This window comes from Pongo abelii, chromosome 22, assembly GCF_028885655.2.
Source record: "Pongo abelii isolate AG06213 chromosome 22, NHGRI_mPonAbe1-v2.0_pri, whole genome shotgun sequence".
Classification (NCBI taxonomy): domain Eukaryota; kingdom Metazoa; phylum Chordata; class Mammalia; order Primates; family Hominidae; genus Pongo; species Pongo abelii.
In genome coordinates this window covers 12,857,832-12,870,949 of record NC_072007.2, presented here as the reverse complement: position 1 = coordinate 12,870,949, position 13,118 = coordinate 12,857,832, and the positions used below count along the sequence as shown (strand labels likewise).

At 38.7% G+C, this 13,118-nt stretch overlaps 1 long non-coding RNA gene across 1 annotated transcript; it reads right to left on the bottom strand.

Moving 5' to 3' along the window:
• Positions 1–4,658: 4,658 nt before the first annotated feature.
• On the bottom strand, positions 4,659–7,127 carry LOC134760816 (uncharacterized). The gene is made up of 3 exons (XR_010138813.1): positions 7,037–7,127; positions 6,550–6,686; positions 4,659–5,831 (listed from the first exon to the last, which is right to left on the bottom strand). It is a non-coding gene; the product is annotated as an uncharacterized LOC134760816 (long non-coding RNA).
• Between the last annotated feature and the right edge of the window lie 5,991 nt (positions 7,128–13,118).

Genomic DNA, 13,118 nt, shown 5'->3' with positions numbered 1-13,118 from the left:
GACACATGCACACGTATGTTTATTGCGGCACTATTTACAATAGCAAAGACTTGGAACCAACGCAAATGTCCAACAATGATAAACTGGATTAAGAAAATGTGGTACATATACACCATGGAGTACTATGCAGCCATAAAAAATGATGAGTTCATGTCCTTTGTAGGGACATGGAGAAAGCTGGAAACCATCATTCTCAGCAAACTATCACAAAGACAAAAAACCAAACACCACATGTTCTCACTCATAGGTGGGAATTGAACAATGAGAACACATGGACGCAGGAAGGGGAACATCATGCACCGGTGCCTGTTGTGGGGTGGCAGGATTAGGGAGGGATAACATTAGGAGATATACCTAATGCTAAGTGATGACTTAATGGTTGCAGCACACCAACATGGTACGAGCATACATATGTAACAAACCTGCACTTTGTGCACATGTACCCTATAACTTTAAGTATAATAAAAAAAGAAACAAGTAAACCAACTAATAAAAACCCTGTACTGCCATTCTTTTAAACTTTTTGTTGTTTATCTTCATTCCCTATTTTACAGTCTATGTCTTGGAAATATGTTGTAGTTATTTTTATTGGTTTACTGTTTACTCTTTCTATCTGAGATTTTTGCACCCCATAATTACCACGTTATAATATTCAGTGTTTTTCCATATGCTATTGCTAGAGAGTTCTGTACATTCAGATGATTTCTTATTGCTCACTAACTTTTCTCTTTTAAGTTAAGATATCCCTTTAGCATTTCTTGTAGGACAGGTCTGGTGTTAATGAAATCCCTCAGTTTTTGTTTGTCAGAAAAAGTTCTTATTTTTCCGTCAAATTTAAAGGATGATTTGCCAGATACATTATTCTAAAGTAAAAGTCTTTTTTTCCTTAAGCTTTTTTAATATGTCATGCCAGTCTCCCAGCCTGTAATTTTTCCCCTGAAAAGTCTGCTGTCAGATGTATTGGAGTTCCACTGAATGTTATTTGTTTGTCTTCTCTCGATGCTTTTAGAATCATTTCTTTATCCTTAACTTTTAGGAGTTCAGTTAAGTGCCTTGAGGTGGTATTCTTTTGGTTAAATCTGCTTTATGTTCTGTAACTTTCTGTTACTCGAATGTTGATATCAAATATTGAGGAATTGTTTAATATTATTTATTTAAATAAATGTTCAACTCATCTCTTTTTCAACATCCTCTTTGAGGCCAATAACTCTTAGATTTGCTATTTTGAGGCAATTTTTCAAATTCTATAGGCATGCTTTATTTTTTATTCTTTTTTGTCTCCTCTGACTTTGTATTTTTAAATAGTCTGGCTTCAAGTTCACTAAATCTATCTTCTCCTTGGTCATTTCTTTTAAGTAATTCTGATCCATTCTTCAGTATGACAATAGCATTTTAACTTCAGAATTTCTGATTTTTTCTTTTCATTTCAATCTCATTGTTAAATTTATCTGATAGAATTTTGAATTCTTTCTCTGTGTTATATTGTACATTTCTTTGAATTACCTCAACCAGCTATTTTGGATTTCCTGTATTAAATGTCACATATCTCTTTTCTTTTCCAGGATTTGTCCCTGGTGCTTTATTTAGCTTGTTTGGTGAGGTCATGTTTCCTGGATGGCCTTGATACTTGTAGATGTTCATCTGTATCTGGGCATTGACGAATTCAGTCTTTATTGTAGTTTTCACAATCTGGGCTTGTTTGTGCCCATTATCTTTGGGAACACTTTCCAGGTATTGAAAGAGACTTAGGTCCCAAACCCAATAGCACAGTAGTTTATGCAAACACGTAGAGGTACTGCCTTGGTGGCCTTGGGTTAACATCAAGAAAAATTCTCTTGATTTATCAAGTAGAGGCTCTTGTTCCCTTCCCTTACTTTCTCTCAAATCAGCAGTCTCTCTTTCTGTGCTGAGACATGTGGAACTGGGGTTGGCATAACATAAGCACTCCTGTGGCCACCACCACTGAGACTATGCTTGTTCACACCTGAAGTAGGCACAGAACTTGGTCTCACCCAAGGCCCACTGCAACCACTACTTTGCTACCATATAAGTTTATTCAAAGCCCTAGGACTCTGATTAACAGGTGGCAATGCCAGCCAGGTTTGTGCCTCTGCCTATAGGGTGGCAAGTTCCCCTAGCCATGGGTGGGTCCACAGATGCTACCTGGGAGCCAGAGATTAAAGCATAGAATCTTCAAAATTTAGCTGCTCTTCTATTTTACTTTAGCTAACCTGGCACTTAGGGAATAAAACAAAGTATTTTCTACTCTTCCTTCCCCTGTCTGCAGCAGGCAGAAGAGCCTCTTCTATGACTGCCAACAGTACTGGCCCATGGGGGGTTTCCACCAAATCATCATCACTTTCTCAGTTAAAGCCCAACTACTCTTTATTTAGCTTGTGATAAATTCTGCTATGCCTGGGACTCGACCTTTGGCCCAGGGCAAGTGCAGAAATGCTGACCAAGAAGGACCTAGGCCTGGACTCAGGGACTCTAAGAATCTGCTTTGTGCTCTACCCCACTGTGTTTGAGCTGGTATATCAGGTGCAACGCAGAGTTCCCCTTACTATTCCCCCTGCTTTTTTCAAACAGAAGTCTTTCACCGTAGCTACCACAGCTAAAAATGTACTGTGTCACCCCTGAAGTTAGCACTTCTCAGAGCCCAGTGCCTATGGTGTATTACCTGGTTGTCACTGTTTTTTATTCTGGGTACAGGGGTTCTTTAGTCAGCAGGTGATTAATTCTGCCAGGTCTTTACTGACATGGCAGCATTGAGTTTAACGTAAAGTCCTCCAGTCACTGTGCTCTCCCTCTCCCAAATTCACAGGTTTCTCTGTGTTGTGTGGCTACTGCTAGGTGGGAGTGGGGGAGTGGTGTTGTGAGCACTCCCTTAGCTTCTCTGGCTGCTGTCTCAGTAGACCCCATTCTCCCCACCCTCCACATTCCACTGGCTCTGAGCCCAGCTCCGAGTATGCCTTGCCTAATAATTGAAGTCCTTGTGGCCTAGATTGCCCCTTAAGTTCTCTTAGAGTCCAATAGCTCATCAACTCATGATGGCAAGACTTGTAAAAGCTCAAGCTCCCAACACTAGCATGGGAGGTTTTCCTCTTTCTCAGGCCAATACAAACGCACCCCCCATTGGCAGATGTCAGCTGATTACAGTCTGGTTCTGCTTTTCACTGTGACAGTGTAGTACTGAGTTTATTGCAAAGCCTCACAAACTATGCTCTCCCTCTCCCAAACTTACTATCTCTGCACCATGTAGCCACTACTGGTGGTTGAAAAAGAGGTGGCATCCATGCTTCTAGGCCGTCTTTTTTTTTTTTGTCTCCTCTAATGTCTCTTTCAGTAATATGAAGTTAATACCAGGTATTGTGATTGCTCACACAATTTTTGGTCCCTTTGACAGTGCTTCTTGAATGTAGTGAGTTGTGGAAATTTGGTGTTTTGTGTGGGGGATGAGAGTGTAGGCTTCTATTCTGCCCTCTTACTCTGTCTCTGCCTTAAAATTTTTAGATTCAGGGAGTATATTTGCAGGTTTGTTACATGGGTGTATTGTGTGATGCTGAGCTATGTGGGATATAATTGATCTCATCACCTAGGTAGTAAACATAGAACCCATAGTTTCTCACCCCCTGCCCTCCCACTTCCCTCCTTCATCTAATAGTTCTCAGTGTCTATTGTTGTCATCTTTATATTCATGAGTATGCCATGTTTAGATCCTACTTATTGGCAAGAACATGTGGGCATTTGGTTTTCTGTTCCTGTATTAAATTCCTTAGGATAATGGCCTCCAGACGTATGCATGTTGCTGCAAAGGACATGATTGTATTCTTTTTAATGTGTGCATAGTATTTTATGGTGTATATGTGGCACATATTTCCATCCAATTTATTGATTCACACATAAGTTCATTCCATGCCTTCCCTATTGTGAATAGCAATATGACAAATATACAAGTGTGTGTGGGGTTTCTTTTTGTAGAATTTTTAATTTTCTTTTGGATATATACTCAGCAATGGAATTGCTGGTTGAATGGTACTTCTGTTTAAAATTCTTTGAAAAATCTCCAAACTGCTTTTCACAGTGGCTGAACTAATTTACATTCTCACAAACAGTGTATAAGCATTTCATTTTTTCTGAAGTCTAACCAGAATTTATTTTTTAATTTTAATAGTAGCCATTCTGACTAATATGAGATGATATCTCACATTGATTTACATTTCTCTGATAATTAGTGATGTTGAACATTAGTGATGTTTGGTGGGAAAACAACCCCATTAAAACATTGACAAGGGACACAAGCAGACACTTCTCAAAAGAAGATGAGCCGGGTACAGTAGCTCACGCCTGTAATCCCAGCACTTTGGGAGGCCATGGTGGGTAGATCACAATGTCAGGAGATTGAGACCATCCTGGCTAACACGGTGAAACCCCTTCTCTACAAAAAATACAAAAAAATTAGCCAGGTGTGGTGGCGGGCCTCCATAGTCCCAGCTACTCAGGAGGCTGAGGCAAGAGAATGGAGTGAACCCTGGAGGCAGAGCTTGCAGTGAGCCAAGATCGCACGACTGCACTCCAGCTTGGCCGACAGAGTGAGACTCTGTCTCAAAAAAAAAAGATATAGAAGTGGGATTCTAATTCTATCACAATAAGCTGCCTTTCCTTTGCAAATACAAAATCAAACCATTCGAAAAATCACTGTAATTGTTGGGATTGACAGTATATTTCCCCTTCTCTATCTTCTTTCCTCTTTTGTGATTTTTTTTCTGATCACTATGAATCCACTCAGCAGAGTAACCTCCATTCTTAATCTGTGTGATTTGTGATGATGAGCTAGTCATCTCTCTTAAAATCACTAACCAAAAAGTTTTAAATTTCCGAGTTAGTAATACATTTTTAGCATGCCACAGGATACTCTTAGAACAAGGACTTCTGGTCCAGGCATTATGGATTATGATGATTAGTTCTCTGGATTTCTATAAGCTTTGAAATTAACAGGTAAAAATCTAAAATAAATTTGGACTTCATACTATTTATACATTTATTGGGTTTGTTAATTATTCCATAGGAAAACAGATGAAAGACTTTTGTAGAATTCAATTCTGTTTCACCATATTGAGGGTTACAATAAGGGAATTATATAGATGTAATTGACAGGCTGAATTAACCTCAGTCATCACATGTGATTTTTCTAGAGTTTTTTTAATGGTGCTGACATTCTCTTCAACATGTCCATGCCTAGCTTGGCTTTCTGGGGGAAGGATGAGTAGCTAGTACCACCCATCTAAAACATAATGTTCATTAGCTGGAATAATGGTGTGATATGATAGTCTTCAATATGTCCATGCCTAGCTTGGGTTTCTGGGGGAGAGAAGAGTAGCTAGTACCACCCATCTGAAACATAATGTTCATTCGCTGGAATAATGGTGTGATATGATAGTCTTCAAGATGATGCCCTCAATTTCTTTCCTCCCTGCATGAACATGCTGCTGTCTACATTGACAGGTAGAGTCGAATCTCCCATTTCTTGAATCTGTGCTCGTCACAATGACTTGCTTTACCAATAGGATAGAGCAGAAGTCGTATTCTAGGACCTCCAAGGCTAGGTCCTAAGAAGCTTTGTAGTATTTTCCTGTGTGTCTTGGGACCAACTACCATGTTGTGAGGACTCCAGGTAACATGGAGAGGTCAGATAGGCATCACACTCAGCAGCTAATATGCACTGCCAGCCATGTGAGTGACCCCTCTAGGTTCTTTAGCCTAGTTGAGCTTTCAGGTGACCTCAGCAGCAGCCAACCAACCTCAAGTGCAAGAAAGACTCTGAAAGAGAACTTTTGTATTGCCCGTCAATCCACAAAACCATGAGAAATAACGTTAGTTAAAATTACTAAACAAACAATAACAATAAACAATATTAAAAAATAAATAATTCCTTCTGTTTTGGAATGGCTTACTACTCAGCAAGAGATAGCTAGAACAAGTACTAAGTATTGCACAATACTGAATAAGTGTAAGTTTAGTTGTATAATATACTTCCATATTTTAAAGCCATTGACATTTCTGGAAAGAGTGAGAAAGTGAGGATTGATTAAATGATTCCCAAGAGAAATTGTCTGTTGTATCTCAACATCGTGATTTACCAATGGGAGCTGTATTTTGTTTTTGGAAAATATACATTTTAATGTTCATTTAAAAAAATATACTAACAATTGTTTAGAAAGGATTATGCTATTTTGAAAAAAATTTGAGCGAAACAGAAAAGTGTAAACTTAAAACTCTAATTATCTTTATATGCTATTTAACCCATAAATACAAAGTCTGATGACAAATATGTTTATGTAATACTGATATTTGGATAAATAAGTTAAACTAACAGTTTTCTTTTTAAATGATAGGCCTTATAATTGGTATGATGTTGAGATGGCTGCAGTGGATGGGCTCAACACCATAATAACATTTTATCTTTCATAATTTTTTATAACATTAAGTGACAACCAGAGAGTCTAAAACTGCGTTACACAACAGTAATAAAATCAGAGTGACACTTACTTTGCAGCAGCAGGATTGGAATTCTTGCTATTAGGGTTGGTGGCAGCAAACTCAATTATGGGGGTCTTCTGCTTCGTGCTTAGATGGTGTGTTGGAACATTTCCTGTTTAGAACTTTCTAACACTTCCTGACTAGAGCTGTTTAAAATAGAAACAAACCCATCTGATTTTGAATTTATCCTATTTATTGTTATAATTTGTTCATATGTTTCTACTTTTTAGACTGTGGCTTTCTTGTAGACAGAAATTGCATCTTATAACTCTTTTTCTTCAGCAGTGATGTGCCTGGAACCTAGTTGAATTCTCAGGTTCGTTGAATAAGTAAAGTAAAATTATACTAGAAGTAAACTATTAAATTTATCAATTTTACTCAGAAAATATATAGCTAAGTATGACCTATGAATCAATTCACTCGCTGATTCAACAAACATTTTTAAATTGACTACAGTATGCTGTGAGCTAGGAATATGGCAGTAAACAAATCTCACCTTGTCTCAAACTTCAGTGGATCCAGGAGTCTCTAAAAGTTTAATTCTTCCTCAATCAGCAATTCGTTTTCACTGAAGACTTGACAAGAAGATTTGAGAAGGCAAGAGTGTGTGAACTCAGCAGATGTTTGTGATGCACCTATTGTGTGCCAGACCCTGCAGTGCCACAGGGTCTCCCTGTGTCTCCTAGGAAAGGTGAAAACTAAGGATACTATTTTAAACAACAAATAATGCCAAGTATGCCACATGATGGAGAAGGAAAGCACTGGGTCCCAAGAGTATAACAAGCACTGAGCCTAGCATGGGGTCCACGCATCTCTGGCATGGTGCCCTCCTAGGTCGTGGTTGTCCCTCCTTGTTTCTCCTGCGGTCTTCTTCAGTTACATCTGCTTCTCTGCATTTCTTCATTTTACAGTGTTTGGGATGCAATCATCTCTGAACAGGAATAGGCAACTGTGCGCCTGTTATACCGTGCTTGATACTCTGCATTGATGTACACTGGGCCCAGGTTTCCCCTGTGGACTGCTTGGGCCGTTCTTGTCGTCTGGCTTTGAAGTCTTTGTTCACAGAGGTGCACTTGCCAGATGGGGAAGCCAGAGATCTGGGGTCCTCTGATGAGGCCACTTTCACCCTGTTTATTTTCCCTGACATACCTAACAGATGAAGCTCAGGTGGGCGATGCACCTCAGGCAGCAGTATAGACTGTTGTAACCAAGCGAGTTATAGAGGAACGCCACACTTTGAGACAAATTAAGGAGTCCTTTATTAGCTGGCGACCGAGAGGCAGCTAACGCTCAAAATTCTCTGGGTCCCGAGGAAGGGGCTGGCTTTATTTTTGTACCATGGTCTAAATAGGGGTGAAGGGAGTTTAGCTGAAGGAAATTTTACAGAAGCAGAGCTGGCAAAAAGTTAAAAAAAAGTTAATTGGCTACAAAAGCAGTTACAAAAAGAATAAACAGTTCCAGGTGCAGGGGCTTAAACTATCTCTAAGAAAGAAATGCAGGGGTTTTGGGTGCCATTCACCAAAGGCGTCCCCAGGAGCTGCTGGTGTAGCTTGCCTCAATATCTTATCAGTAAGTGCATTCCTGGACGTGCTTTGAGTCAGTTTACACTAGTTATGTCCTTAAGGGAGGGAGGTAAATGTGGCTGCACGTGAAGAACCTAAAATGGAATCTGTCCTTCTCTGTCTCCCCTAGGAGAGAGTCACTCAGGTTAAAACAAGGTAGGGTATCACAGGACCATGTACAATTCTTCCAGCTCCAGCTTCAACTCTCTTTCTTATTGCTCTCTTAGGACAGTATATTTAGATGGGAGTAAATGAAAGTAATGTTATTAGAGGATAAGATTAAAATCGATCCCATTTATAAAAAAGGAAGTAGATTGTGAACTGTAATACTTTTTTTTAGTGAAGAATCACCTTAAAACTTGGAACCTGGATACAAGATAATTCCTTAATTCTGCAAAAGTTTAGTGGCAAATTATATGCCAGGACTGTGCTAGTTACTAGGGATAAATAGTTGAATATATAGTATAAGATGCCTTGGAGTGTCAGATAGATTCATATAAATGGCTCATGCAGTATATAGACAGTGTGGTAAAAAGAGACTCCTGAGACGCCCAGAGAACAGACAATAAAGCCTCTTTGAATGGTAGATAAATGTGTTTGGACTTTTCACTCAGGGCTGTTGAAGTTTTTGAAGGTCAGTGGTCTCAGAGTTTCGGTGTTTTCAAGCCTTGCTAAGTACTTTGTTTCTAGCTGACGATTGACCACCATTACTGTTCGTCTATTGGCTCTGTCTGATTCAGCAATCCCACCACTGAGTGTTTATGCAAAGGAAAAGAAATCAATATATCAGAAAGATAACTGTACTTGTATATTTGTTGCAACACTTCACAGTAGCACAGATATAAAATCAACCTAAACGTCCATCAAAAAATGATTGGAGTAAGAAGATGTAGAAAATATACACAATGAAATACTATTCAGGCATAAAAAGACAATAGAATCATAACTTTTGCAGACACATGGATGGAACTAGAGGCCATTGTTAAGTGAAGCAAGCCAGACACAGAGTAAACATCACATTTTATCATTCATAAGTGGTTGCTAAAAGATGTGTAGGTATTGATGTAGAGAGTGGAATGATAATGGAGACTCATCAGAGTGAGGGGACGGAAGGGGGGAACAGTGAGAAATTACTTAATGGGTACAATGTGCATTATTCCGGTGATGGATACCTAAAAGCCCTGACTTCACCACTATGCCATCCATGCTTACAGCAAAATTGCACTTGGAACCCATAAATTTATACACAAAAAGTCTTAGACCTCTCTCTCTTCTCTTATAAGCCTCAGAGCTCAGTGATCCCCTTGGATCTCCTCAGCCTGCTGAGTTTGGGCTTTCCTACCTAAGGTGATTTTGGGCAGAGACAAGGAGTGTTTCAGGAAGATGTTCTCTGGCACACGCTTCTAAAGAAACATCAGAGGCTCTTCTACTGGCCCTAACTAGTCACTGCTTTAAGCCAGGAATAAAACATCTGTGGCTAAAATTTGAAAAACTGTGTTTCCCACCCACCCTTCAGACCTGACAGAAGAGCTTTTAGGATTTTAAGGGAACAGCTTTTTCCTGACCCAAAAGGGCACAGTAGTGCAAAGGCCAATGTCACGTAAGTACCTTTTCCCCATCTGTAAAATAACTTTCTGATACTATTCCCCCAGCCAGAATCAGTACAATGTTTTGACTGAGGTATTGGAAAAGGCTATGAGCTCATTATCATTTGAACATATAAGTAATGTAAAATTTAGGCAGAATTTTATTTGAAAGGATTATTTATGCAATTTTTAGTTAACTGATTTATGTTGCGGTTATTTCAAACAATAAAAATCAGGTCACTGTGTTGTAAGCTAGAAATATTTACAATAACACATGGTCTTGATTATCTCACATAATGAATTGAAGATTAAAGCAAAATAATTTATCTTAGGGAATTCTGTGACAGTTTCTCTTTCACTTTGCTTTAATAATAACTTCAAACTGTTGTACATATATAGAGAACTCCTGAATAAAGAGAATTTTTTTGACTACTGTGCTATGTTTCTGTAACTTTTTAAGATCTAGAGGAACATACATTTAGTCTCAGTTGGCCAACTAAATGTTATGGAGTCAGCTTCTGTGTTATCTGCTGAGTATTGAAGGAATGGTAGACACAAGGCTGCTGCCCTCGCAGAGTCTGCAGAGAAAACCTGATGGAGTGTGGCAGGGAACATACTGGGAGCATCCCAGGATGCCAAAAGCACACACAGTTGGAACACCTGCCTTAGAACAGGGGAGGGTCAGACAAGGAGAGGTGTCAGGAAAATCAAGGTAAGTTTAAAATGCAGGAATAGAAACACACTTGAGAAATCCATGGGGAATGAAAAGAGAATGGCTGAGCAGCAGCATATTTTCAAAAAGGAAATCAAGAAGGAGCAGCCAAAGGGGTTGATGGAGAATCAGGAGAAAGAAGGACAATGCAGCCAAGGGAAGGAAAGTGTTTCAACATTTCTGAGAAAAAATGGCATGCTCTGTCTTAACCTTGCTGTTTTATGAGTCATATAGCCACATTCCAGGTTCTAAGATCTCCAGCACTAAAGATGTTTCTTTTAGTTTGCTTAACCCGGAATTTGCCAGAATAATCTGGGCTCAGTGTGAGTGTGTGTGCGTGTGAGTGCCTATGTGTTCTACTAATATCTCACTGAGGCTAGTGCTGTATACAACATAATTTTTAAAACACTGGTTTTATCCATCTTTTTGTTCAGCTGCAGCAACACTTACAAAGGTCAACTTTGATCACTTGTCTTCATTACTAAAGGAAACAAAACAAACTAATGAATAAAGCCCACCTGGCAGTGGCTCCTCACTACCTGTACGATGGAGCCCACATGGCTTGGCCTGGGTGCCCTATGCTGACCCAGCCGTACTGTCTTCTGCCTGCTGTTTTGTCTCCCCTTTCCTCCTGGAGAAGGTAGAGATGCTCTGAGCTTTGGCCCGTCTGGAACATGTGTCCTTTCCCTCATGTGGTCCATGTTTTCCTGAGTCCACTTTAATCTCGTTTAAGGGTATAGAACTTTCCTTAAAGCTTTTGGTCAGGTCTCACTCTCTATGCTGTCTTTCTGCCACTTCTACAATGTACATACTTTACTGATACATTAATTATGCTATACGAGCCCGGGTTTTTACTTCTATATCATTTTGTATCATCATCTTTTTTTCTTAGAGCTTAGTTGACTTATTTATTCAGTCTTTCCACAATATAATTGTATGTCATATAATTTCATATTTATTTTAATTGGTGTTTTTATATCTTTTTTGTAAAAATGGAGGCTTTCTATATAGATCTTCATTAATGTTGAAAGAACAAGGTTTTAAGTATTGGTCTCAGCCAAAAGGAGTTCCCCGCATTACCAGGAGGGAAAGAAACACTTGCATTGTTGCATTAGATATTCTTACAGAGAAAGAGAACCATGTGTAATGGAAAATTGCTAACTTTGCCTCAGGGAGACTAGGTTGATTCACTGAGAAAGTTTGAATTGGTGTAGAAAGCATAGTTCTGAGTTTTCTAGAAGGACAAAAGTTAGAGTAGGGCATAAGAAGTAATGCCCATATCAAAAAATTAGAAATATCTCAAATTAACAACCTAACATCACAACTGAAAGAATTAGAAAAGCAAGAAGAACTCAACCACAAAGCTTATAGAAGACAAGAAATAACTAAAATCCGAGCTGAATTGAAAGAAATTGAGACATGAAAAGCTGTTCAAGAGATCACTTAATCAGGGTTTTTTGAAAAAATTAATAAGATAGATAGGGCACTAGCTATACTAATAAAGAAGAAGAGAGAAGATTCAAATAAACAAAATTAGAAATGATGAAGGGAGTGTTACCACTGACCCCAGGGAAATAAAAATAACAACCAGCAACTACTACGAGCACCTCTATACACACAAATTAGAAAACCAAAAGAGATTAATAAATTCCTGGACACATATACTCTCTCAAGACTGAACCAGGAAGAAATTCAGTCTCTGAGCAGACCAATTATGACCTCCAAAAATTGAATCCGTAATAAATAGCCTATCAACCCCCCAAAAAAGCCCTGGACCTGATAGATTAACAAATTTTAACAGATGTACAAACAAGAGCCAGTACCAGTCCTACTGATACTATTTCAAGAAATAGAGGAGGAGGGAGTCTTCCCCTACTTCTTCTACAAGGTCAGAATCATCCTGATACCAAAGCATGGCAGTAACACAACAAAAAAAGGAAACTTCAGGCCAGTATCCTTCATGAACATCCATTCACTAATCCACAACAAAATACTTGCAAACTGAATCTAGCAACACATCAAAAGGCTAATTCAACATAGTGAAGTAAGCTTCTTTCCTGGAATGGAAGGTTGGTCTATCATGGGCAAATCAATAAAATGTGATTCATAACATAAATAAAACTAAAGATAAGAACCACGTGGTTGTCTCAACAGATGCAGAAAAGGCTTTCAGTAAAATTCAACAAATCTTCATGTTAAAAATTCTCAATAAATGAGGTATCAAAGAAACATACCTCAAAATAATAAAGGCCACCTATGACAAATTCACAGCCAACATTATACTAAATGGGCAAAATCTGCCCTCTCTCACCACTCCTATTCAACATAGTATTGGAAGTCCTTCATGGAGGAATCAGACAAGAGAAAGAAATAAAGCGTATTTAAATAGAAAGAGAAGTCCAACTACCTCTGTTTGCAGACAACATAATTCTCTATCTGAACCCTATAGTTGTGACCCAAACACTCCTTAAGCTGATAAACAACTTCCACAAAGTTTCAGGACACAAAATCAATGTACGAAATTTGCTAGCATTCCTATACACCAACAAGAGCCAAACTAAGAGCCAAATCAGAGAGGCAATTTTATTCACAAATTCCATGAAAAGAATAAAGTACATACGAATACAGCTAACTAGGTTGGTGAAAAATCTCTACAATGAAAATTACAAAACACTGCTCAAAGAAGTCAGAGAAGACACAAATAAATGAAAAATCATT